Below are 27,237 nucleotides of genomic sequence, written 5' to 3'. Positions count from 1 at the left end.
TAAACATTTATCATGTGCTATAAAAATTATACGCATGAAAGTCAAAAAGAATTTGATTTATTTGTTAAGGGCCAATTCACTTTGACCTTATTATTTTTGTTAGATTCCTTAGGGACAATTCTGAAAACACTCTGCTTGGTTTCAGAGCGAAAAGCATGCGTCCCATCTGTGAAACATTATGGAGAAATGCTGCAGGACTGAAAGTATATCCTTCAGCAGGGGTGTGTTTGTATTTTGTGGGTGGGTGGGTGGGTGTGGGTGTTTAAATCGAAACAGAATAAGGGTGCCTCTAGACTATTACTATTTTTCAGTAGGGATTCAAGCACATAACAGAACTTTAGGTTTATGCAGTTAAAGTGGACTAGAGAGTTCTGTCACCCTAATGCATCAAATTATCTATAAAAATAATCAGGTTTCTTGCAGTTTGTAAAGTGATGGGGAAATGCATTGAAAAGTGTGGGATGTACAAATGTCTAATGAGAAGACGTGTAAGCACTGCAGGCATATCAAGAGTGAATGCAGGATGAATCCTCATTGTTGTATAATGCATCTGCAAGCAAATCAAAACGAATGTGCGGTAAAGACTGGATATAATATAACCTTCATGTAAGCTTCATGCAAGCAAGTCAGGATGAATGCTGAACAAGCAGGTCATCCAGAGTGGCCTTGAAATAATTCTGTGCCAACTTGATTCAAATTTTGTATCCAGACACCTAAATTGTGTAACCTGTACAAATTATGCAAGCTATCAATATTTGCATGGGCTTCCTATATTTAGATAATTAACAGTGCTCTCCTGTGTGTGCCTGTTCAGAAAATGCAAGTCCCATTGATTTCAATGGCACTTATTCCCAGATAAGTGTGTAATTGTATTACAGCCCAAGTTGCAATCATATGCAAACTTATCTGAACATAAGTTTCATTAAACTCAATAGGATTTACTTCCGATAAGTTATGGACAGGATTGCACTGTAATTTTGTTAGCCTTTTGGCAGAACAAGAAAGTAAAATCAGTTCCCCAGTCCTGCCCCAGCTGCTGAGATTTTGTCAGGCATCACTCACAAACTTTCATGCCAATCTTCCCAGCCCAGAGGGTTGGAAACACACTTTGAATGAATGATGAAAGACAAGGAAAGAAAAGAAAAGCTGAGTATCTCTGTTACTGATTTCTACAACCAATGCCAAATCCCATGCAATAATAATAATTAATAATAATAATAATATTTCTACCACGCCCATCTGGCTGGGTTTCCCCAGCCACTCAGGGCGGCTTTCAATAAAAGATTAAAAATACATGAAAACATCAGTCATTAAAAACTTCCCTAAACAGGGCAGCCTTCAGATGTCTTCTAAATGTCATATAGTTGTTTATTTCTTTGACATCTGATGGGAGGGCGTTCCACATCGCAGGCGCCACTACCGAGAAGGCCGTCTGCCTTGGCTTCTCGCAGTGAGGGAACCGCCAAAAGGCCCTCGGTGCTGGACCTCAGTTGAACGATGGGGGTGGAGACGCTCCTTCAGGTTTACAGGACCAAGGCTGTTTAGGGCTTTAATGGTCAGCACCAACACTTTGAATTGTGCTCGGAAACGCAATCACCAGTCTAGCTGCCGCATTCTGGATTAGTTGTAGTTTCCAGGTCACCTTCAAAGGTAGCACCATGTAGAGCTCGTTGCAGTAGTCCAAGCAGGAGATAACTATAGCATGCACCACTCTGGCAAGACGGTCCGCGGGCAGGTAGGGTCTCAGCATGCGTACCAGATGGAGCTGGTAGACAGTTGCCCTGAAAAAGAGAATTGACATGTGCCTCCATGGACAGCTGTGAGTCCAAAATGACTCCCAGGCTGCACACCTGGTCCTTCAGGGGCACAGTTGCCCCATTCAGGACCAGGGAGTTCCCCACACCCGCCCGTTCCCTGTCCCCAAAAAACAGTACTTCTGTCTTGTCAGGATTCAACCTCAATCTGTTAGCCACCATCCATCCTTCAACCTCCTTCAGGCACTCACACAGGACCTCCACCGCCTTCACTGGTTCTGATTTGAAAGAGAGGTAGAGCTGGGTATCATCCGCATACTGATGAACACCCAGCCCAAACCCCCTGATGATCTCTCCCAGCGGCTTCATGTAGATGTTAAAAAGCATAGGGGAGAGGACGGAACCCTGAGGCACGCCACAAGTGAGAGCCCAGGAGTCTGAACACTCATCCCCCACCACCACTTTCTGGACACGGCCCTGGAGGAAGGAGGGGACCCACTGTATAACAGTGCCCCCACCTCCTCTGGACGGTCCAGAAGGATGTTATGGTTGATGGTATAAAGGCCGCCGAGCAGAACTAGGAAACAGGAGAACTAGGAGATCATCGACCAGTGTGGCGAAGGCAGTTTCAGCCCCATGATGAAGCCTGAACCCCAATTGGAAGGGATCCAAATGGTCTGCATCCTCCAGGCGTGCTTGGAGTTGTTCAGCAACCACCCGCTTAATCACCTTGCCCATGAATGGAAGATTTGAGATTGGGTGATAGTTGGCCATATTGACTGGGTCTAAATATGTTTTTTTAAAGAAGTGGTTTAATGACTGCCTCTTTCAGCAGGTCTGAGAAGGCTCCCCCACAGAGGGAAGCATTCACTACCCCACAAAGCCCATCAGCCAGTCCTTCCCGGCTCCTACGGTAATTACCGGTATGCAGGATCCTGAGATATCTTTTAGTGAAGTGCTTGGATTGCAAGCTCCTAGGTTGCAGTCCTATGTATAATTACCTGGGAGTGACCCCATTAAACACAGTGGGACTTGCTTCTGAGTAGCATTTACAGGTGAAACTCGGAAAATTAGAATATCGTTGAAAAGTGCATTTATTTCACTAATGCAACTTAAAAGGTGAAACCAATATATGAGATAGATGCATGACATGCAAAGCAAGATATGTCAAGCCTTTATTTGTTGTACTGTAATTGTAATTATTTGTCATTAGGCGGGTCAATTATAAATGGAATGTAATTAATGAAATGTAATAGTGATGTTTATTTTTGTTTATTTTGTATTATTGTAACTATTTGTTTTATTACTGTGGAATTTCCAAAAGAAAGCATTTGTAAAAAAATTCAAAGAAAAATTAAAAATAATAAGTTGCATTACTGAAATAAATGCACTTTTCGACGATATTCTAATTTTCTGAGTTTCACCTGTACATGGATGATATTGAACCAATACAGCCCTGAACTGTACCAAGGACTTCAAACAGCACTGTAATATAGTGACTGAGGATGTTATTGGTGAAGGGGTCCAATTCAAAACCTGTTTCGGGCCACAAATTCCTTAGGTGGCTTTAGCCAAACCACTATGTTTTAATTTCAGTTCCTTGCTCCATCTGCAATAGAGGATAACAAGTGGAACCTAGTGAAAAAATATTCATGGATGAAGGGTTGGAATTGACTTAGTGGAAGCACATCCTCTGCAAATAACCAGCCACCCTTTACATTGCAGTCCCCCCTCAGAACGTGAGAGGGCCTTTCTTGAGAAGGAATTGGGCTCAGAAGATGCACTTCACTCCCCAGTTTGAAATTAGGAAGGTGTGTTATTCTCTGGCAGCCCATCACTCCCTCAAGCTCAATATGGTCTTCCCCAAGGGTAAGGGACCCTTTTCCAGACCAAGAACCACATTCCCTACAAGGTAACCCAGCAGCCGCTGGAGGCAAAAGCAAATGGGGCAAGAAGCAAACGTGGACAAGAGCAGCAGATTTGCCACTTAGGTTTGTACTGTCGGCCACTTTCCAGACATGCAAAAGCCAGAGATTTCTACACATACACCCTCTCTATCTAAGATGTCTTAGCTCAAGGACAGATTCCAGCCAGGCTGAAGCACTTGAGGAGGGTGTGGAGCAGGACCAGTGAGGATGTGACTGGATGAAGGGGTGTGGCCCAGAGGGAATCCTCAGGGCCAGGCAGAGATGGACCCTTAGTCTGAAGTTCCCCCATTCTTGGTCAACACTCAGTCTTTTCCAGGTTCTAGCCGTATGTGAAGATACATGGAATGGAACCTAGAATTGTTTACATGTAAATCATGTGATATACTATTGAGCCATTGCCCTGCCCTACAGAGGTTTAGAGCCTAAGCTCCGCTCCTAGCCTGTTGAGAGCCTGAAAAACACTCTGTTGCCAGCATTTGGAAGGAGCATGTGGGGACACCCGCTTTACCAGTATGGGAGGCAATGCTTGTCTGTGTCAAGAATTTCTGAGCTGATATATATGGAGCTAATCTCAATTGGTACTGACATGCTAAATATTGTTATTTTTATTATAGTAGACATGGCAAGTATGTGGTCTGGAGGGTGGCAACATGAGAACGGGCCTTCTCTGCAGTGGCTGTGGAATGCTCTCCCCAGGGAAGTTCGCCTGGTGCCTTCATTATACAATTTTAATCGCCAGGCAAAAATGTTCCTTTTTAACCAGGCCTTTGGTTGATTTGATTGACATCCCATGCCTTTTTTAAATGTGGGTTTTGGGGGGGGCGGGGTTTTTGGGTTGTTGTTGTATCTCAGTTTGGGGGGATGCGGGTGGCACTGTGGGTTAAGCCACAGAGCCTAGGGCTTGCCAATCAGAAGGTCGGCGGTTCGAATCCCCACGACAGGGTTAGCTCCTGTTGTTCGGTCCCTGCTTCTGGCAGGTCAAAAGCACTTCAAAGTGCAAGTAGATAAATAGGTACCACTCCAGCAGGAAGGTAAATGGTGTTCCGTGCCCTGCTCTGGTTCGCCAGAATTTGCTTAGTCATGCTGGCCACATGACCCGGAAGCTGTCTGCAGCCAAATGCTGGCTCCCTCGGCCTATAGAGTGAGATGAGCATGCAACCCCAGAGTCGTCCGTGACTGGATCTAACGGTCAGGGGTACCTTTACCTTCGTTAACAATCCCACAACTAGATGAAGTACTAATTACCCTGATATATCTGTTCCACACAAAAAATAACACTACTTTTAGAATCACAGAGCTTCACAAATTGCTGGTTCAGGGCCAAATGCTTTTTAAGGGAAATTTTTGTTTGCATGATTGAGCCTTGAATAATCACTAAGAAAGGGTCTGATGCTGTCTACTACATCAGACTCTCTGGGACTGTTTTCAAATTAGTATTAGCAGTACTAGTCATATTTCATGTTAGTATTACAGTATCTCTCTGGTAAATATACTTATCAAGAAATATATGCTCAGAATTTAGTAAAACCTGTGTGATGAGGGTTTTGTACTACTGCTAATACTAATTTGTAGTTTTAAGTGCCCCTGATTTGTCATCAGCATGCATTCCTGTAATTTGGGCATATGTGATGCAAAGAGTATCACTGTGAGTAGCAAGCAGGAGGGGAATCAACCCAAGCAAGCAAATCTTGCAACCTCCCTCTCTGATTAGCAGGGCTTAGGGGAGCCCCAAAGTGACTGAAGCAAACAGTCCTTGCTACACTAGCTAATAAGAGAGTTTGTAAAATTACATAGAGCTGAGTCTAGTGCATAGCTGCCAAGTTTTCCCTTTTCTCGTGAGGAAGCCTATTCAGCATAAGGGAAAATCCCTGTAAAAAAGGGATAACTTGGCAGCTATGGTCTAGTGTATATTGTGAAGCTTCAGGAGTTCATTTCATAAACTGTTCCTAAATGTAGCCCCAGGAGTGTTTGTCACAGATTAAACAGCTGTTATCTCACTAGTAATTGTATTTTCACTAGGCTGAACTCTTGCTGATTATGAGCCCCATAAGACTTGGTTGAAGTCATTAGTTCTCTTTTGTGATTCTGTTTCACCCAATCTGGTACCTAGCAATCTGTGCCTTTGTAAATATGACTGTTGCCTTAACATCTTAGACCCAGCTTTCAGAAAACAAAGCAAGTTTCTAGCTCTCATGGTTGCAAACCTATACTGTATAGGAAATCACGATGTGTCTGCCAAAAGTGCCATTGTTCATTGAAGTCTTTCATGGCTATCATTTTCTACTAGTGTTGTTCAGCCCGTTTAGAAAACGGGCGCTAGAGGATATGTGAGAGCGTGCGCACGCGGCTGCTGGTTGGGAGGTTGGGGGGAAGAGTGAGAGCGGAGGGAATCTGCGCGTTTCCGCGCAGGCGCGCACGCTGCTCCGTAACCCATCTCACTGAATCCTTACTTGAAATCTCGGAGCAGGACACGGGAGCGTGCGCGCGCGGGTGCTGGTTGGGAGGTTGAAATCAAGAGAGGGTTGGGCGGGGCAGAGGGCAGGGGAGAAGCGGGCAGGGTCCTGCCTGCTCCTAGGCGGGGCTTCCAAACCTCGTCAGTGCGTGAGGCTTGAGACAAATACTGTAAGGTACTACCATAATGAGTGGCGATAACAATTACAAAGGCAAACAGGGGCTTTCTGGGACGGTGGCAACGGAGCGGGTATCTTTTCTGCACTTGAGGGGAGCCGCGCTCATGGGAGAAAGGTGTCTCTCTTCCCCCACCTCCAGTACGACGGCGAAGTTTGTTTTGTCTTGGGGGGATGAGCCTCCCTCCCTCCTTCACACCCTGAGACGCTGACTTTCCCAGGAGCAGTCACCCGCTTTCGCCCCATTGTGAACCCGGCGGGCGGCGGCACCATCCCGACTACATCCACGGCGACCCTCCCTGCCTTCAAGACGGCTTTGTCAGAGGCACAGCAATCTGCGTCCCAAGGAGCGCATAGTGTTGGGCGGCTGGGCTGGCTGAGTGGGTGGGTGGGGGCACCGTCCCTTGACGGAGGCAGTTCCGCCAACGAAATGGTAGGCAGAGGGGTGGGGGGACTTGCTGCTAGTCGCCGGTGGCCGGGGAGGGTAGGAGGGGGGGAAAGCAGCCTTCTCCTCCTCACGCTTTAGCGCAACTGCAGTGAGGTGCTTGTCCCGCCGGGAGCAGCGGTTGGCAGAGGGGTGGGGGGTGGGGAGAGCGCGCGCGTCCAATCCCTGTGTCCCTGGTTGTCTCTGCTGTCCAATCCCTGTGTCCCTGGGGGACATGCGCAGTGACCCAGGGACACACGGGACAGCTTGGACGCAGGGACAACTTGGACATTATTATATAGGATAACCTCTAGCAATGTTCCTCTACCCAAGCATCCTTGCTGTTCATCAGATCTTTCCTTTGTAAACTAAAGTAGTGCTTGTAAAAAACAAACAAAAACCCCCCAACAAACAAACAAAAACAAAGATTTAAAAAATGTTCAAGCATAAGTTCTACAAATCAAGCAACTTTAGGCAAATCCAGATAATTTGCATAAAGTGGATTAATTTGCATAAGTTATTACATGTTCCCTTGGCGTAGAAGGAGCAAAAGCTCAAGTGTGAAACGCTTACTTTCAGCCTGTAATAATTGGAATAGCCTGCAGTGTAATACTGAAGCATGATTAACATATTATTGTACTACATCATATAATAATTACATGAAATGTGTCATATAGAAGTATAACCTACTTTAACGTAAGAGGTTTATGGAACTCAATAAACCTTAGCATGCAATAAAGTGAAGCAGGCTGGTTTGACTTTATTTCATTTGCATATATACAAAGGAACATGGCTACCAACCATGAGCAACACATGGCAGACTATGGACACCTTCATTTAATTTTTTTCTGGGTGGTCTTGATGTGACTATTCATTTATATTTTGTGTGAGGATCTGTTCCATCAGTGGGGTAGGAGAAAGGGTGAATTTACAGGGTGTTCCTGTTTGTACAAGACTTGAAAAAGAAACTTTTTTTTAAAGGTTGCAGTTTACAGAAAGGCTGCCATTTCCCTTTCTCCAGTACATGGGTGTAGCCAGGGGTGCAGTTGCCCCCCCTAAATAAAGTAAATAAAAATACTTAACTGACCAATTGTGTCATAGCACTGTGCATATTTTTTATTTGTACACAGGTTGTTGTTGTTGTTGGTGGGTATGACTCTGCTAACCCTACCCAATTGGAGAGCCCAATGGCCATATGTTAGAAATCACATGTACACAGGTTCCCCCACTGCATAGCTCGCAACATGAGTGAAGCCTATGCACATTGGTTTGAGTTGGCCCGTTGTAACGGAATGTCCAATGTACCGTATTTTTCCATGTATAATACTAGTTTCCCCCCACTAAAAATAATGTCAAAAATTAGGGGGTGTCTTATACATGGATACACCCCCCATTTTCTTAAACCTGACTCCCCAAAAATAGGGGGGGCGTCTTATACATGGGGGTGTCTTAAGATGAAAAAATACGGTAATGTATATATTTAATGTAATGTAATGTACATGTCTTGGGCACAAAATATCTGAAAGACCCTCTCCTTCCCTACTTCCCTTTGAAGTGCTGAGATCAGCAAAGGGGGCAGTCTCTGTGGCAGCTCCTTGGTTATGGAATTCCTTCCCCAGAGGTGTGTCTGGAACCTTCATTATATAGCTTCCATCACATGCTGAAGATATGCATTTTAACCCTGGACTTTGACATCTTAAATATGTTTCCAGGACCCACTCCATTCCTGTGACTGTAATTCATTTTAATTTGTTTTCAACATTGAATTTTAACCCACCCTGGGATCTGATGTTAAAGGGTGGGTAATAAGACAACAGCCTCTAATATGCTGAGGGGCCAGGGGCCAGCTAGCATGTATAGAATTATATGTCTGCATAGGGCTTGTATGCAATTAAGAACATGTGGGAAAGGTATCGTTTTGACTTTTTGTTTCATGTGTGAAAGCAAATGCAACTGGTACTAAAAATTATTAAGCTGTAAGATGGTACAGAAGGGTTAATCACTTACACCTAACAATGGTTCTCTGGCTCTCTCCAATGGCCATACTGCCCTTCTGGAACCCTGTAGCCCCCAACAATTAGCTACAGACTGCTATCTAGGTTGCTGTCTTGCAGTGCATGCTGCAATGGTACAAGCGCACATGATACAACCACATTGCTGAAAATCAGCATGCCTGAATCTGATCAGTTTGTCCCATGTACACTGCAATGAGTTTCATGACGGAAGAGAATTGGGTATAATTTTACTGAAATAAATAATACCTACATTGTATAATATTTTTTAAAGTACGTTGCAATTCATTATCTCTGTCCCTCAGCTGTCATAATACGGTAGTGGTTTTCATTCTGCCACTCAATGTATAAAAACTGAAGCCAGTTCTTGAGTTCTGACACTTTAGCTGGGCCAAAAAACAGAACAGAGGGTAGACCTTATGCAGAACAGGAGTACAATTAGTTTTCCATGGCACCCCCTAACTGCTATGGGGCAGTGTAAGTGTTGGCAATCTGGCCCCAGTTGAAAGGGAGAAAAACTTGACCCTCACCCTGGGCACTGGGAATAGAGGACAACTTAAGCCTCCATCCCAATGCTAGACCACCAAGTGTTAGCCAGGCATAGGCAAACTCGGCCCTCCAGATGTTTTGGGACTACAACTCCCATGAACCCTAGCTAACAGGACCAGTGGTCAGGGATGATGGGAATTGTAGTCCCAAAACATCTGGAGGACCAAGTTTGCCAATGCCTGTGTTAGGCTATCAACCACTTCAATGGGAAAAGAAAAATCCGTACCCACTACGCACATTAACTGCAGCAGAGTAAGAGCAATCAGGTTGCTGAGTTCTTATGATTCCGCAGGCTTACCTATCTATCTAGCCATACATACTCAACTTAAAGTTGTAGCCATGGGGATAATGTGCAGAGGGCAAAATGTGAAGTCCATGGATGTGTAATAATGACCTTCCTCTGCTCACACTATGGCCAAATTGATGGGCATTCTGCATATGTTTGGTGAGCATATTTACATAAACATGCTTTGAAAGAATACACCTCCCTCCACCCTAGTTTATCATGCTTTAATTTTTAACCACGCTTGAATGCTCACACTCAAGGTTATGGGAATTAATTCAGAATCTTATGTTTTCAAGAGTAGGGTGGATGTTAGGGCAAAACTAAAGCTCCTGCTGGAAAAAAACCCCTTAAATATTGATTACTTTTGAGAATGTCCTCTAAAGAACCACTGGAACCTGCGTTTTCGTGCAGGAGAATGTTTTAATTAATTGACCTGGGCCAATATTGGGAGAACACGATGAGTTTGCGACAGACCCCTCGCCTCCTTCCTTTGTGCGACCCGGCCCCACTACGACTTTCCCCTAGGGCGGAGGCGGTCTTCCCGCGCCCTGTTCATTTCACAGCCTGGCAGCTCACGCCGTCCACCCCTGAGCAGGGAAAACAGGCAATTCAGCGCCGGGACAGGCGCCCAATGGAAGCATCAACGGCGGCGGCAGGATGAGAAAGAGAAAAGGCGGGGAGACCGGAGAGACAGAGCGCACCCGACGCCACAGCCAGGCCACGTACAGAGAACGGGCCTTTTGGGGTGGGGGGAGCAAACGCGGAGCCTGCTGAGTGGAGACTAAGGCGAGGGGAGCCAGAAATGGAAGGAAACGCTTTGCTGAGCGGTAAAGGGAGAGAGCTGTACCCGGAAGAAAGGAGAGGAGGCTTCATTTGACTGGAGGAAGCGAGGAGCTCTAAAAATAAGCGTGGCAAAAGAAGAGGCAATTCCCGGCTCGCCGCTCGCGACGCCCGTTTCCTCTCCAAGCCCCTTCAGACCTCGCCGCGCGCCCAGGCCAAAGCAGTAGCAGCGCGGCCGGCAGGCGGGGCCCGGGAAGAAGGGAGCGCAGGGCGTGATTGACAGGCCCCGCAGCCCACCACGAGGTCGGAGGAGCGGAGAGGCAGCGGCAGGCGCGCCGAGGTTTTGCCCAAGCGCCTATCAGCTGCTCCGGGAGGAGGCTGTGAGTGACGAGGGGGCGGGGAGCGAGCGGAGTTTGGGCGTGTGCTGCTCGCTGCTTAGGGCTGGCCTCGCGCGCACACACACATTGTCCAAGCTGACGACGCCGACGCCGTACAAGCCGCCGCTCCCCTCCCTCCCGCAGCACAGAGAGCGCCTGGATGCTGGGTGCCAATGCGGGGAGGGTGCTGCAAGAAGGGGGCTCCGCCACCGCCTAGGTGGAAAGTTCACCACTGCATCGGGCCAACGGGGAACTGACTTGGAGCAGCCAGCCTCCTGCAGGCAAAAACAAACAAGGATCTGTGGATCTATCCGGGGGGGCTGATCCTCCCCCATGCAAACTTTGCATTTCGCCCCACGCTGCCTTTAAAAGAAAAAAAGCCCCACTGACTCCCCTGAGAAAAAGCGCAGCTTTACTCTACTGCCTTTGCAAGGAAAGTAGCCTCGTGGTGGGGGGACAGCAGACGGTGAGTAAAAGCCCTTCCCGCCCCGATATATTTTGCTGTTTAGTGGGTGGGCGGGAGCAGTGCATTCCTCGAACCTTCTTCCTTGGAAAAGTAATTTGTTAGCAGCAGCAAAAGAACAGGAAAGGCAACCGAGTACCCAGTGGCCTGTGGGGCGAGCGTCGCCCGTCTCTCCTAGCAGCCTGCTGAGGAGACGTTCAAAGCGATGGGTGTAGTTCGCAGCAGCAGCAAGCACTGCAGTGGCTCCGGCGGCGTGTCCCAGGGAGCATGTGTGGGGACAGCGGGGAGAGCTGCTGGCTGCAGCCTGGCGTCGCAGAGCTGGGCTTTGCCGGCCAACAAAAAGGCGGGCTCGCCTGCCACGGACACGCTCTCTTCCTGGAACGCAGTTGAAGCTGCTGCAGCTGCAATCTGAGTTTCCAAAGTGAATGGTGAAGTCCAGCTCTTCCCCCCGCCGCCCCTCCCCACGGTAGCATTTTAAACACCCATGTATAAGAGCGTCGGTCGGGGCATAAGTGTGTGTGTCGGGGTGGAGAAGTGGGTTGTTGACGGTAAGTTTGGGAGGCGTCCCTTGGAAAGAAGAGCCTTGAGGGAAGCGTGAGGTCATCATACATTCTGACAAGGAAGCAACAGTGGATTGTGTGTGTGTGTGTGTGTGTGTGTGTGTATTGGGAAAATGGCCTCATGTGCGTCTCTCTCTCTCTCTCTCTCTCTCTCTCTCTCTCTCTCTCTCTCTCTCTCTCACACACACACACACACACACACACACACACACACACACACAGAATATCAGCCTGCAGTGGGGTGCGCCTGTCTCCATGTAGACGGGGAGGGCAGGGGTGACGGCACTACGTTCGAGGGTGAGGGGTGTAGCCTCTTGTATTCTTCAGGCATGTGGTTGTATTCTTCATTCTGAGGTTTCTGACTCCTCCCCTTTGTTGTTAGTCCTTCACTTGTTACAAGCTGAATCTTTCCTAAAGATGCATGCGTTTCCATGCTTTCGGGATCCCTGCATAAAGATCTGCAGGTGAATGGTGTGGTGCTTGTGTGCAGATGAAGGGGTAACGTGACAATACTGTCACCCCCTGTCCTAGTCTAGTAGCCACCTCCTACCACAAGCTCTAAAAACTGTGGACCTGCACATCTTGTTTGCACACAAGGAAGTAAGTGGACTATGTGATCTCTCTCTCTGTGCCCCAGCACAGTGTGCTTGTTGTCCTCCAGTCTGACAGTGTTTGGGGCTAATGGAGGGTTAAGAATCACCTGCTTGCCTGCCTCCCTGCCTAGGTTTACCGTGGTCTCTGCTTTCTGTAAACACTTCCTGCCAGCCAAGCAAAGGGGGATATGGGAGGGGCGTTGCATCTTCCAGAAAAAAAACAAAACCCGAAGCCTGCTCTGACTCTTCCTTTGCCTGCTTGTTTCCTCCTTCCAGAGTCTTTCGCTCTATGACTTGCTTATTTATTTATTTTGCCAGGACACTGAGTACCTCTGTGTTTGTTCTCGCTTACTCTTCTGGCATCCATCTGCAATTTAGGGAGTGGTCGGAGATGATATGAAGTAAGTTTGTTCACAGCCACAGATCTAGGTGGCTGCTGTTCTTTTGGCAAGTGCATAGAATAGCAGTGCCCCTGATTCCCTTGTTTTCCTAGTTTTGAAAGGCTTTAGGGGAGGAGGGTCAGGGAGGCAGCAGCAGTAGGTTTTTTTTTGCATAGAACGATGAGTGCTTTATATTCTTGCCCCTTTGGGACCTCTATTCCTTCCCTTTGAACCTGTGTTGCTTTCTAGCCTGTAGTAGCCTGCTGGTATGACTGTGCACTGATTGAGGAGGGGTTAACATGGCTTCCTTCCTTGCTAGTTTATGCCACTCCCAGTGCTGCAAGCTGTCACTTGAGAATAGTTGCTGGGGGACTCTGGCTCTCCGAGTTAATGGTGGGCAAAATCCCAGGTGCCTGATGGCCCAGGATGTTAGAAATTCCGTGCTGTGTGCCTAGAAATGTGACCCCCCTCCCATTCCCCACCATCAAAAAAGAAGGGGGAGAAGCCCTGTGCTAAACACTGGCAGCCAGATTTTGAAATTGGCCACTGCCAAATCATTTTAAGAATGTTTCTGTCCTTGCTTTGGCTAAACAGTAATGTCAGCCTGTACTGAGCTATGGTCAGAATGAGTTTATTCCCTCTAGAAGCAGGGTGGGAGAGGTTCACATCCTGTTGTTAAAGACCAAAGTAATTCCAGACAGTGAGATCTGGCCACTGACTAAGTGTGTAGTAGCTCCCTGTGGGAGCTACTCAGAACCCACCTGTGAACTCCACCCATGGAAGCGGAAGGCATTGCTCCCTTGTGTCTTGTTGTTCTGTCTGAACACTTGACTTAATATCATTCCCATCAGTCAGGTGACCCTGTTGTTGGGGGCCTACTAATATTGGGGAATCAACAATTATTTATCATACTAAATTAGAACAGTTCTACACTAATGGCTCAAAAGCATGTGTGTCTTATTGCAGCTTCTTGTTGAAGGTGGACTGATGTTTCACCCCTGTGCACTCTTCTTGGACCAAGTGGGACTTTTGAGAAAAATCTAGTCTAGTACAGTACTAGTGTTAATTTGGGTGGGTGGGGGAGTCCTCTGTTGAAAATAACTGATTCATGGGAAAATGGTTGAAAATAAACAGTTCAAATCATGGCTTTCTGCTTGGTGACTGAAATAATTTAAATCACTGGCAAATCAGTAATTCCTCCTGATGTTGTCAAGTGGTGCTGGTGACAAATTGCTCAGCATCACGAAGTTAGAACTTTGCCTAGGCATAGTGGCTTATTTTAAAAGAGAGAAGCTGTCTCTCAAATCTGTCTGAAAACCACGTCCTCTGCCCTCAAAAATTTACCGTGGCCTATCTCTTATTTCTAGATGGCGAATAATAGCTATAGTTTCTCAGATGTGAACCAACACCTTTCTATTCATGCAGAGGAAATGCTTGACTTTATCTGGATGTTGTTGTATGATGGTCCTGGTATGATCAAGCTGGTTTTCTCTCTGAGCCCTGGCTCAAATTAAGTCTTGCCCAGGCAGTGAAAGTTCTACCTTTGATAAGCAGGACTGAAAAATACAAATGGAACAAGACTTTTTAATGCGGGGGTGGAGTGGTAGGTGGGGTTGGAGCTGAGTTGAGTTGGGGAAAGCATTTTATTCTAATAACTTTGTGCATTGACACTACTTTGAGGACTGCTTCCCAGGTATATATTTTTTAAATGTGGAAAATATGGGGGTGTACACTTGTGGTGTAATAGGGAAGGAAATGAATATGTCACTCTTTCTTTGCTGGCATCTAAAATATTTTTACTCAAAGCTTGGAAAATGCAAGTTTCTTCACCAAAGTGGACATGATACCTCATGCATGCACAAGCATAAACAGTGGTTAAGTGGGAGTGTGTGAATATATAGAGAGTTCATGACAAGATACAAAATCTTTAATAAAGAGGAACATTTATGGAAGGCTCAATCCATGTAACTTTCAAACAACTCTTCACTTAATGATAATTTTGTGTTGAAATATAATGCAATATTTTATTATTATACAGGTTTGTCATATAGGATTATTATTAAAGAACAAAGGGATTGGGGTTATTTACTCAGTATCGTTTCTTGGAATCACAGTCCAGGAGTCTCCTGAAATTTAATGAGGTCTTGTTATTTGCCTAGATACGTAGGGTTTCACTTCTTTTAGCCTGCACTACTGAATGCATTTACTAGGTAACAAGTCCCTAGGAACTCAGCTGGACTTCCTTCTGAGTAGATATGCTTAAGGATTGGACCATCTTTCTTTCAGTTGCTCATATTCTTTTCATCAGAGTTGTGGAGCTGCAATTATGAATCTGGGCAGCAATGGAAAGCGATAGAAATATTCTCCTTGACTCTTGGTTTATCTAATAAACTTGTTGGTAGCATTTCTGCTAAAAACAATTTCCCAAAGTGACATACCGTGTTTCTCCGAAAAGAAGACACCGTCTTATATTTATTTTTCCTCAAAAAAGAAAAAAAACCACTATGGCTTATTTTCAGGGGATGTCTTATTTTTTTCCTGCCGCGGCCAGCATTGCTGCTGTGCCTATCATTATGTCTTATTTCCGGGGTATGGCTTATATTCCTTGAATGCTTAAAAATCCTGCTACGGCTTATTTTATGGCTACGTCTTATTTTTGGAGAAACAGGGTAAAAATTCTTACATTTAGGTTCTTGTTTCCTGTATCTAAGACTGCACCTATTGTTAAATATGTTATTAAGAATGTAACTGACCTGTAGAAAAGATTCTATGAACTGAAAATAGAGGCACTATACTGTATGTATGTTTGTTATCCATGAAAATCTTTCAATAAAGACAATGTAAAAACAATGTTATTAAAGATATGTTAGTAAAATATGTTTGCATATAAGTAATGAATAAGCATCTGTTTTATATTCATACTTTATTGCAAGTTTTCAGTGAGGAAGTAAAGTGAAAGGAAAAAAAGGGAAACAAAAAATACTTAAAATTGTGATTACAATATGACCCATCATCAAATCCCTTATAGTTGGTATATAGCAGGGGTGGCCAACTCCCAAGAGACTGTGATCTACTTACAGAGTTAAAAATTTGCAGTGATCTACCCCCTTTTGGGGGGTTCAGGTCAAAGCTTTTTGGGGGAGGAGGAAGGCCAGTTTTTAAGGCATTCAGGTCAAAGTTGTTGTTGAGCTTTTTTTAGAGAGAAGGAAAGCACCATTTGGGGGGTGCAGGGCAAAAAATGAACTTTTTTTAGGGGAGCCAAAGTTGTTGAGCTTCTTTGGGGGGAGCCAGTGATCTACCATTGATCTACCACAGGTGTCCAGTGATCTACCGGTAGATCACGATCTACCTGTTGGACGTGCCTGGTATATAGTTTCGAGTATTATTATCATCAGTCAATTTTAAATACAGTGGTGCCTCGACTTACAAATTTAATCCGTTCCGAAGGCACCTTCCTAAGTCGAAAAACGCCATTGGAAAACACGATTTCCCATAGGAATAATAAGTCGAAAAATCCCTATCTAAATCCTCCGCGGTTTTTTCCGGATGTCAAGACATTCGTAAGCGTTCGGCCATTACCCCCATTCATAAGTCGAAAAATTCAGTTGTTGAGTCGTTTGTAAGTCGAGGTACCACTGTATTTTCCTAAAGTAGTGTTTATGCATCCTAGTACTTTACTCCAAGTCTCAGACATTTCATAAACATGTGCTTCAAAAAAGCATTTTCCTTATTACATCTCCAGCAGCATGTTGTCGTAGATCAGGCTTCCTCAAACTCAGCCCTCCAGAAGTTTTTGGCCTACAACTCCCATCATCCCTAGCTAGCAGGACCAGTGGTCAGGGATGATGGGAATTGTAGTCTCAAAACATCTGGAGGGCGGAGTTTGAGGAAGCCTGTCGTAGGTAGTCCCTTGCTATACAAATGTAGCGGACTTCAATCAATTCTAAATATAATTTTTTTTGCTGTATAAAATGTAATTTATAATCTAGTAACACATTTGTTACAGAAGCTAAAACATTGTCCCACTGCTTAGGTAAAATAGGGTTTGTTACATTTTGAGCAATGTTAATATAAATAGTTTTATGGATAGTCTCTTTGTTAAAAATATGGCTGCATGCAACTGTATACAGTACTGGGAGAGAACAAAGAACTTTAATTTCCAAAAAAAGAAAAGATGGAGGTATTTATAGTAAGCGTTGTTGACATGTAGTCATGTTTGCAACCCTACCTTGCTGCTTTCTTGTGCATTTTAAAACCTAGGGGTGTGCATATATATTTTTTTAGAACAGTGGCCTGAAGTGAACTTTCTAGTTGGCAATTAAACATCAGACATGGCTCTGAGCACTAGTTGTTAGGGGGCAAGCAACAGAGGAGGGCTGTTGGCTGTTTGCTAGCCATGTTTAGTCAGTTGTTGTTGCTGCAGTAATATTATCAGTAGCATTAGACAGCTTTGTTGTTGTTTAGTCGTGTAATTGTGTCCGACTCTTCGTGACCCCAGCTTTACATGCTGGTAAATTTTGAAAGCAGTGTCCTAGACTGGCACCATAAAGGTGTGGAAAAGATCACAATCTCTGACCAGTGATCTAGACATTTGATTTGGAAATTCATCCTCCCCCCCCCCTTCATTCTTTGTTTCTGTTTGGTTCCTTTACTTTTTCCTCTTTTTCCGTCTAAATTTGAATTGCCCATAAATGGAATTTCAAAGTATTTTCTGTCTCTGGTTCCATAGCTTTGAGGGCCTTGTCAAAAGGTGGTGTGTGTGTATGTGTGGAATAAATAAACTCCTAGAAGAGCTTTATTAGAACACTACTTTCATTATTTGGGTGCAAGAACATCATTTGAATGTTTTAATTTTATATTACAGGTAGGTAGCCATGTTGATCTGATTCGAAACAAAATAAAAAAATTCCTTCAGTAGCACCTTAAAGACCAACTAAGTTTTTATTTTGGTATGAGCTTTCGTGTGCATGCACACTTCATCAGATACAGTATCTGATGAAGTGTGCATGCACACGAAAGCTCATACCAAAATAAAAACTTAGTTGGTCTTTAAGGTGCTACTGAAGGAATTTTTTAATTTAATTTTATATTGTTCACCTTTATGCATCTGTAAACCAGCAATAGGCAGCCCTATCACATAAGTTAAGGACAGTTTGAAAGTGCCTCCAATTTTCAAACTGCTTCATAGAAATCCAAACAAAGCCCACCTTCTGCCTTCCTTTACTTAGTTTCTCCTCAGACATAATATTCTCTCCATGGTTCTTAACTTCTTGTCCATTACTTTGCTTACTTAACCCTAATGCCACTGAATTGCATACTTATTTAGTAATAAATGGAGTACCACTATTACACCCTCCATACACAGGGTAAATTCCAGAGGTGTCCATCAAATTGTAATCCTCATGTGATTTATGCAGTAAGGAAATGTGGGAGATTACAGTAAAAAATAACTATGCATGACAGCTAGTTAGTGCATGGTTAAGATCATAGTGCAAGTCCTCTCAGGCTTGCCTAGATCAACCCCCTGTCCTTGGGAGGAAGGGATTGGCAAAGCCTTTGTCATGCCCCCTCACTCTGGAAGGAAGTAGGGCTGGGCAATATATCAATATATCTTCCAAAACCGGTTTGAAGTTCACATCGTGATGATTGTTTTATAACATTTGAGCTGGCAATACATTGCAAATCACAATGTGTGTAAGGGCTAGACAATATCTGGTTTTCAACATTGCGATAACTCACTAGCTAAACACTGGAATGTTATCACCACCTAAACATTGTAATGTCTGAAATAAGGACGGAAGGTGAACAGGACAATGTCCTGGCAACGGCTACTACTTAGAGGTCTATAACAGATAAATGGCAATGTTTCAATCTTCACACACTCAGTTTCATCAGCAGGTAAGCCAAAATGTATCCCAACAGGATTTTGGGTTTTGGGCTTGCCTCCCAAACGGTGGTATTCAGGACAATCCAAAGTACGGTGATGAGTCTCTCCAAAGGGAGAGACTCTCCTGGGAGCAAATAGAAGGACTGATGGATGATAAATCTCTGCCTTTGGAGAACTTTGATTCCTGGCCTCCTGCATAGCCTCCTGTTGTTACAAGAGATGGAAAGGGAATCCTCACTGCAAGAACAATGGTTGTAGGGTGTGTTTCTGGGGATGGAAGAAAACAGCCAGGTGGAAATGACTGACTTGATTAGCATAATGCATAGGAAATAAGTCATTTGCAGCCTGATGAGCAGTGGCCTGCCCCACCCCTTCTCTCATCTTTTGTTCCCTCAGATGAGGCCCTGACTATTTGTGGTTTTTAAACATGATTTTATCACCCTGAACAACGCTGTAAGGAAGAGCACTGCTATATTTGTTTTTGTTATTGCTTATGGTTATGTATACTGCATATACTTGTGTAAATACTTAAAAAAAGATTTCTAGTTTCTAATACATTTAGCATTTGCATTAAAATGCAAGTTGATGCAGCCATAGAATGGTATCTTTGGAATCTCTGCTATTGTGTATTCAGAGAGATGACATCATATGCTAGTTTTTACACAATAGAACTTTATATTTGAAAACTGAAGCAGTGTTGGGAAGCTACATGTATCTCGAATGTCTATTCCTTGTCATAGCCACATGTTCTTCCCTCCTCCCACCCCCAATCTTAGGTGCATGTATGATGTTGCCTTTTTGCAAATACAGGCTACTTCTATGCATGTCTATTTGGAAGTAAGCCACACAGTGTTTTTAGTGGGACTTACTTCCTGATAAGTGTGCATAGGATTTCGGGCAGTGCAGTTATAGCTTTGTAGGTGATAAAATATTCCATAGTTTCACATGTTCCCAACAAGAATTCTAGTGAATGAGATGGATGTTTGAGTGGTAAACAATGAAAGCTTTGGATGGCAGGGACACTGTTAACATGAAATGTATATTGTATATCCAATACTTATGTGCATGTAGGTTTTAAAACTGTGGTTAGATAAAAATTGGAGAAAAGTCAAGCATATTTAAATTTCACTTGGTTTAATACACTGATCCTTGTAAAATGGCATTTTGATAAACTTTCAGAGAATATTGAAAGTTGCAAACCTATTTTGTCTCCTTTATATGATCCAATAATATATAGAATACTATCCTGTTTTGTTACAGTATAGTCAACAGTGGTGGATAATTGTGTTTTTTTCAGTAAGAATATGTCATATTAAATTACAGGTTTGGGAGTCTATTCTCTCATATTCTGGTAACATCCATCTTCCTCACATTGTAATTTTTATTGCTCTTGTGTGCTTTCTCTCTTCTTTCCTTTAGTGTTTCTTGGAAACCTCTTTCCTTTATTTACTTCCTTTGCTTTTAAAAATCCTATATATTTAATAATTATATGGCATTTTCTCCAGGTACAACAGAGTCAGAGAAAGTTTACCTTGGTATGGGTATAAAATGGTGATGGACTGGGGTGGATTCATTTCATGCATGCTGTTCAGTTTGTTAGAGTTTTCCAAGTTAGTTGTGTGGAATACACCAGAACTTTGTTAACACGATTGTTTCCCAATTATTACTATTATTGGAGAATGCATTGGATGTTGATAAGAATCTTGTTAAATTTGCACTCCTGGTTTAAATAATGAATGGGGAAGCTATGACTCAATAGATGTTTCCTTCAGCCTGAGCTAGCAGGACCAGCGGCCGGGAACAATGGTAGTTGGAGTCCCACAATACATTGGGGGTGGAGTGATAGGAGAGATTCCTCATACCATGTCTGAAACAAGTCAACTTCATAACCCATTGTGTAAAGCTGGACTTGTTTTGAAACTGATGAAGTACCTAAGGGCTGGTCAGGATTAGTAAAGATGGAAGCTAGATGCTAGTGAAGTCCTTCTAGCCATATACAAAGAGAGGAGGAGGGGTGTATAATAAACCTGAGACTTTGCTTAGCCTCTTTCGAGTTCATGCACATGTGTGTGAACCAGTCCAGTGAGTGTCTACTTGGTGGCAACCATGGGTTCGCCAAGACATTACTTGAGAAGCAGTCTTCAATGTATAAAATCATATTAAAGAGGAAGGCATAACAACTGGGACCAGGGGACAAAAATCTAAGTATCACTGTAGTGAAGTATCAGCCCTTAAATTTTTGTTTTGCTTTTGCTAAACTCCAGGCATTTCTGTTATCTTCAATCTGTGAGCATCATTGGAACACATAAAAATTATTTTGTCTTGCGACATTTTCTCTCGGGCTGCATAAGTAAATATAGTTAACTAGGAACCAGGTCCTATTTACGGTAACTTGTTAGAACTTGATTCTATGTAAACATGTAGAGTGATATTTTACAACTCTAAAAAAGCACATTTTAACCCCTCTTGGTCTGTTTTCTGTTGCATCTGAACATTGTTATTGCGGAATAGAATTCAGAAGAGCAAGTAAATGTACATTCTACCCAATATAGGTTTCACACTTGCCGATTTGAGCATAAAAACTCTTATACGCCTTGTGTGAAAATGACCAAAGTGTCTATCGCTTTGTCTAGTCTCATATATTGTAAACTGAACAATTTATGCTCATGGAAATGATGTCTTTCTCTGGGTTGAGTTTGCTCCCATAAAGGCACGGTGGATGATAGATGGTTTTCTTAAGTCCTTTCTGCTGCTTAGTTGCAAAGCTTTTGAACTTTGCTTGTTGGGGATGGCAGTGGTAATTTATGCTGTTTGTTGGTGGGCTCTCAGTGTTTTAATAACATAGGCAAAAAAGTATTGACCCTCTTTTTCTTCTTGGCAAAGATCAGTAGTGATGAAAAAACAATAAACCCTTTCAAAATGAAGAACCTTTTGTTTCTGCTTTCTGTAAGGATGCCAAGGTGTTGTAGGGGGGGAATGTTACTAAATTAGAGGCAAGTAGCACATATCTTAACCCTAGTTACGTAGACTTTAAACAATATCTCCTCTTCTCCTTTCACCTGGGAGAAATGGTATGATTGATTCTACCATACTGTCAGTCTTGGCTTCAATCTACTTCAAGCATAAAATAAATGTTTCATCTGTGTGAGCGTTATGGCCATGTTGCGGTGTCGCTGTAAACAATACATTGGTGTAGTCACATTTTGCCTGTTTGGATATTTGCTGCTAGCAGTGTACTATATCAACCTGTGCTGTATTCATTATTAGCCTTAAAGGTTGGCGATGGGAAGGGTTTTTTGGGAACATTTTGCATTGAATCCAGATTGTTGGTACTGCTAGGATGTGTCATGTTCCGGTTCTCATTGTCTCCGAATTGCTTTGTTGTGCATTTACCCACACTACTACTCCAAGTTAGAACTTCGGTCACCTAACCAGGGCCTGGCACAGGAACTATCAGAATATTGTGATGTAATCCATTGCATGAACTCAGCCATTGCTTAAAAGCAGCTGGTCTGCCATCAAACCTGAGCAGAAACAGCTGTCTGGCCTCTGCAAGTTGACCCAAATACATAACATCTCTGAGGGACTTCGATTACTTTGTGGACTTGGTGCTGTTGGAGGATTGCACAATGGATATTGGAGTTGGGGAATGTGAAGAAATTCTCTCTCTGTGTATAAATGTCTAGAAATGTGTGTGTTTGCAGTGTTCTGCGACAGTTCGAGGCTTTGTACTGTTACGATGTTGCAAGCCTGTGTAGCAATAGATCTTGGTAACAAGTTCTGACAGAGAAGAGTGAGAATACCGCTTTGAGATTTTCTTAGGCGGAGCTTGGAACAGGTAAATTCACTTGGATTGGCCTGGATGAGAGCAAGACTCCAGTTGGCTGGAGGTTGCAGTCATTTGTCAAGGAAAGGCAGTCAGGTTTAGTTAGTTGGGATTTTGACAGTTAAGATGGATGGAGAAAGGGAGTTGATGAGCACAGTGTGAGGGATAAGACCACAGAATAGCTGAGGGGGGAAACTCTGGCATGTATACCCGAGCACAATTCAAAGTGTTGGTGCTGACCTTTAAAGCCCTAAATGGCCTCAGTTCAGTATACCTGAAGGAGTGTCTCCACCTCCATCATTCTGCCCGGACACTGAGGTCCAGTACCGAGGGCCTTCTGGCGGTTCCCTCATTGCAAGAAGCCAAGTTGCAGGGAACTAGGCAGAGGGCCTTCTCGGTAGTGGCACCCGCCCTGTGGAACGCCCTCCCATCTGATGTCAAAGAGAACAATGACTACCAGACTTTTAGAAGACATCTGAAGTTAGCCCTGAGTGTTTAGGGAGGCTTTTAATGTTTAATAGATTATTGTGTTTTATTTTTCTGTTCGAAGCCACCCAGAGTGGCTGAGGAAACCCAGCCAGATGGGTGGGGTATAAATAATAAATTATTATTATTAGTTGTCCAGAGAAGATCAAGGAAGAGAGCCAGTGGCTGAGAGGCTGCCCTGGGCAAAGACCTTAAGAGTGGAAGTTTTTTTTTAAAAAAAAAACAACAAACCTGGTGGTTTGGAAGCTCTCAAGCATCAGCAAAGGAGGCCTTATTTACTCCAGAGCACAAACTTTGGGAGAGGCTCTATGTGTGATTCTTTTTAATCAATGTGACTCTTCTTTCAAGTGAACTATCACTTTAGACAGAGTGACGATGCAAGAGAAAGATATGGAAGAGTGCGTTTGCTAATGATTTGTCAGTTCTTTGCTCTTTGGACAAAATGATTTTTTACAATCGCTTCAAAGATTTATCATTTAAGCAAATGATTAATAGGCTTGAATACAACTAGTTAGGGTACTTCAGTGTTGTTCCTGTGGGAATACAGACATTCTGCATTGCAGGTATGCCAATCAGCTATTCCCATATTCATGAGGTCCAGTGCCGAGGGCCTTCTGGCAGTTCCCTCTCCGCAAGAAGTGAGGTTGCAGGGAACCAGGCAGAAGGCCTTCTCGGTAGTGGCACCTGCCCTCTGGAATGCCCTCCCATCAGATGTCAAAGAAATAAACAACTACCTGACTTTTAGAAAGCATATGAAGGCAGCCTGTTTAGGGAAATTTTTAATGTTTGATGTATTTATCGTGTTTTTAATATTCTATTGGGAGCTGCCCAGAGTGGCTGGGGAAACCCAGCTAGATGGGCAGGTTATAAATGATAAATTATTATTATTATTATTATTATTATTAGACATTCACATAAATGAATGGCAATTGCAGTTGCTATGTATGGATGAGCAGTCTTTTTTGTTAGTCATGTGCCCTCAAATTTGCCTTTGGTATCTTGGAACTGATCTCACTGTGCATGAAACTACTGCTAGGCATCTTTGCTGGAATCTTAAGTTCATGTCAGTAGTACTGCAACCATGCATACACTACAGAACAAGCCCAGATTCACCTATTAGGAGTTTTGAGTGTAAGCAAACATAGGACTGGATTGTAAAAATACAGAGTTCAGTCCTTCCACATAGAAGTACGTTGAAAATCCTGCAGAAAATTCACATTTTGGGGGCTGGGCAAGTAATTGGAATATGTTACTAGCAGGTAGCTGTTGAATCTGGATAATCCTGCCATTCCTCTTCTTCAACCCCCACGGTTGGCTAATAGTCTGTAGGATGAGAACAGCAATCCCTGAAGCTTTTGTGAAGCATGACTAATCACAGACTTCAGCACATACAGAGCACACCCAGGCCAACAGCCAACATCTTTCCACAGCATAATCCTGCCCCCATAGCTTTGCATGTCTTTTAGTACATTTGAGCACTCATAAAATTTCTACTTGCTGTGCTATGTTTGTGAGAAACTGGCAAGCTGCTTTCTAGAAAGGGCTGTTATTCATTTGTATGAAGGTTTGTTAATTGAATGCAAAGACCTGAAGGTGAGAAGAGTTTTGATGCCCACTTTTTGCTCAATGTCTAGTTAAAAGACTTAAAGGGTGGATATACACTTAAAACCCCCAGTACTTAATCATAATTGTACTCTCTTATAGTGTGTGAATTTTGGATTGTCTGGAATACCACCATTTGGACGTCAAGCCCCAAACCAAAAGTCCTGTTGGGATGCATTTTGGCTTGCCTGCTGCTGAAAGTACCCATTAAGCTTGCTGATCAGAAGGTCGGTGGTTCGAATCCCTGTGACGGGGTGAGCTCCCGTTGCTTGGTCCCAGCTCCTGCCAACCTAGCAGTTCGAAAGCACATCAAAATGCAAGTAGATAAATAGGAACCGCTATAGCGGGAAGGTAAACGGCGTTTCCATGTGCTGCTCTGGTTCGCCAGAAGCGGCTTTGTCATGTTGGCCACATGACCTGGAAGCTATACGCTGGCTCCCTTGGCCAATAATGCGAGATGAGCGCGCAACCCCAGAGTCGGTCACGACTGGACCTAATGGTCAGGGGTCCCTTTACCTTTACCTTTAGACCCTTAGCTGGTGATATATTGTGATATTGAAAACCAGTTATCGCCCAGCCCTAGTTTTAACTTCTGCCTTGGTGAAGAGCTTCTTGGGGGTGGGTAACATTTAAAAATTATTCAGTAAATAGAGTTGTTGAAGAAGATCTCATTTCTTAATCAAGACTTTGGTCCTGCGCTACCATAATTATCAGAAAGGTATTTGTCATAAGTGTTGTAGGAGAGTCTCTTGCTTAAATGCTGTCATTGAGCACAGATGGTGATAATTCGTTGGGAGAGGAAATAAATGATACTGAAATTTTGGATCATGAGGCGAGTCGTTGCTTAGCAAATGTGTTGTTCCCAATAAAACACTTTGTGAAGTACAACTGTACTGAAGGACGGCTAATATCATACTCTGCTTTGCCATATGACTTTGATACCAAGTTTGGGTACTTAAGATCTGAATAGTCCAAACACTTTCAACTCAGTGCCTGAAATTGTAGAAGCCTGACATTCGAAATATCCCAGATGCACAATTCTCCTGCCATTCAATAAAGATGGAACTTAGAAGGTTATCTATAATCGAACATATAATACCTTTCAGGGGTCATAGAGCTCTGCTAGGAAGGAGAAACAGGAAAAGAAACCTGGGGAATCACATTGAACCAACACTTCTTTTTGGTTATGCTGAAAAGAGCACCAGCATCTTATTGTTTTATAGATTACTGTGTTCTATTTTTCTGTTGGAAGCCGCCCAGAGTGGCTGGGGAGACCCAGCCAGATGGGCGGGGTACAAATAATAAATTATTATTATTATTATTATTATTATTATTAAGGGGTGGTATTAAATTCTGACACTAAAATCTCTGATCCCAAATTTCCACACCTAACAGACAGTGTGTCGTTATAATGCTCTCACTTCTTTCCAGCAGAGATTGGCAGTGTTATGTCTGCTCTTGGCCACATTGCTAATACTCTAACCATCACGATTGTCTGGAAACACCTTGTTTTTCTAATCAGATTGTCATATTTTGCAAAAATGTCGAAGGCTGTAAACTTCAGGATTTAGAATGTAGGACAGCATCTCACCCAATATGGGGGATAACTTTAGAGAAAACAGAAACATAGGTTTTTAAACTGGGGTTGGGGAAGTGCTGTGCTCTAGAGTTCCAAATAGTATAGTGATGGTATGATGACTATATAGAGTCTGGTTGTGCAGAGGTTTTTTTGATCAGTAGAGAAGCAAGCAAGGAAGTGAAGTGAAGCGTCTTTACTCATGATGGCGTGCACATTAAATGTGCCCTGAGGCACACTTTGTCCTTTTGCCCGCCTGGAATGCTGTTGCATGTTAGCACATGCATATACACACACCTTTTTCATAAGGAGAGATCGTTTTTAAATCTCTTTTGTGGAAAGTAAATGATATGGGTTTTAATTATGTCATGATGCTACACTTTATTATCACGTGAAATGTTTAAGGATTATCAGTGCATGTCCTAAGGTTTATCTGCCAGTGTTTTGCAGCCCCTGCACTTCCTACAACTCCTCCTCTCCAAGGAGCATGGTTCTCTCTCTCCATCCCCATTCATTTTATCCTAATGCAACCCTATGAGGGTAGACATATGAGACGTGTCTCTTACCTGCATCCTTCATGCCTGAAGGATGAAGCAGAGAAAAGGAGGACTCAGAATGGACTTGCATCAGGAGCATGATAGAACTGGGATGCACTGGTGGCTCAGTTTGTGTGGGAAGTTCATGTTAACGCTCAAGAAGTGTTGATTCTTGTATACACATAAGTTTTGGAACTGTTTGCATTCTGCACAACTTCCTGTCCCTCCTCTCTGTCCTGAGTGTCCATATCCATACCTCTAGTACAAGAAGTGTCTTCTTGGTGTCCAGTTATGTTTTTCAGCAAAAGAAAGCATGCAAAGTATGCTTTCTTTTCTAAGAAGTGCTTAATATTGTTTTGCAAGAAACATTAAATTTAGATGGTTGCTCTAGGGAAAAAAGCATTTTGAAATTTAAAGATATTTTTCATAGGAGGGGTGAGATTCTTCCATCCCCCCAATAAAATATTTAAGCTCCCCCCCCCCAGTTGATGGGAATTGCTATTCAAATGGTATGCATACACTGCATGTGATCAATTATGCAGGGTTGGACTTACCTGCCCCCCCCCCCAATATTTTATTCAGTTTGGTACC

At 43.5% G+C, this 27,237-nt stretch overlaps 1 protein-coding gene across 6 annotated transcripts in view; it reads left to right on the top strand.

Annotated features, from left to right (window-relative positions):
- HRAS (HRas proto-oncogene, GTPase) overlaps window positions 1–27,237 on the top strand; it is a 62,944-nt gene that overhangs the window by 8,694 nt on the left and 27,013 nt on the right. The window contains exon 1 of one of the 6 annotated variants that reach the window (XM_035122414.3): window positions 10,824–11,203. The exons of 1 other annotated variant lie outside the window; for it this stretch is intronic. The gene's annotated coding sequence lies outside the window, so the exon portion shown is untranslated. Of the gene's footprint in view, window positions 1–10,823; window positions 11,204–11,399; window positions 11,667–11,844; window positions 12,361–12,589; window positions 12,755–24,636; window positions 24,762–27,237 lie in introns of those variants that run through there. 4 more of the 6 variants (XM_088665790.1, XM_088665780.1, XM_035122440.3 and 1 more) reach the window with 4 other exon arrangements.

The sequence above is a fragment of the Zootoca vivipara genome, chromosome 1, assembly GCF_965207765.1.
Source record: "Zootoca vivipara chromosome 1, rZooViv2.hap1.1, whole genome shotgun sequence".
NCBI lineage: Eukaryota > Metazoa > Chordata > Lepidosauria > Squamata > Lacertidae > Zootoca > Zootoca vivipara.
Note: the sequence above shows the minus strand (reverse complement) of the source record. Positions and strands in the feature narration are given on the sequence as shown.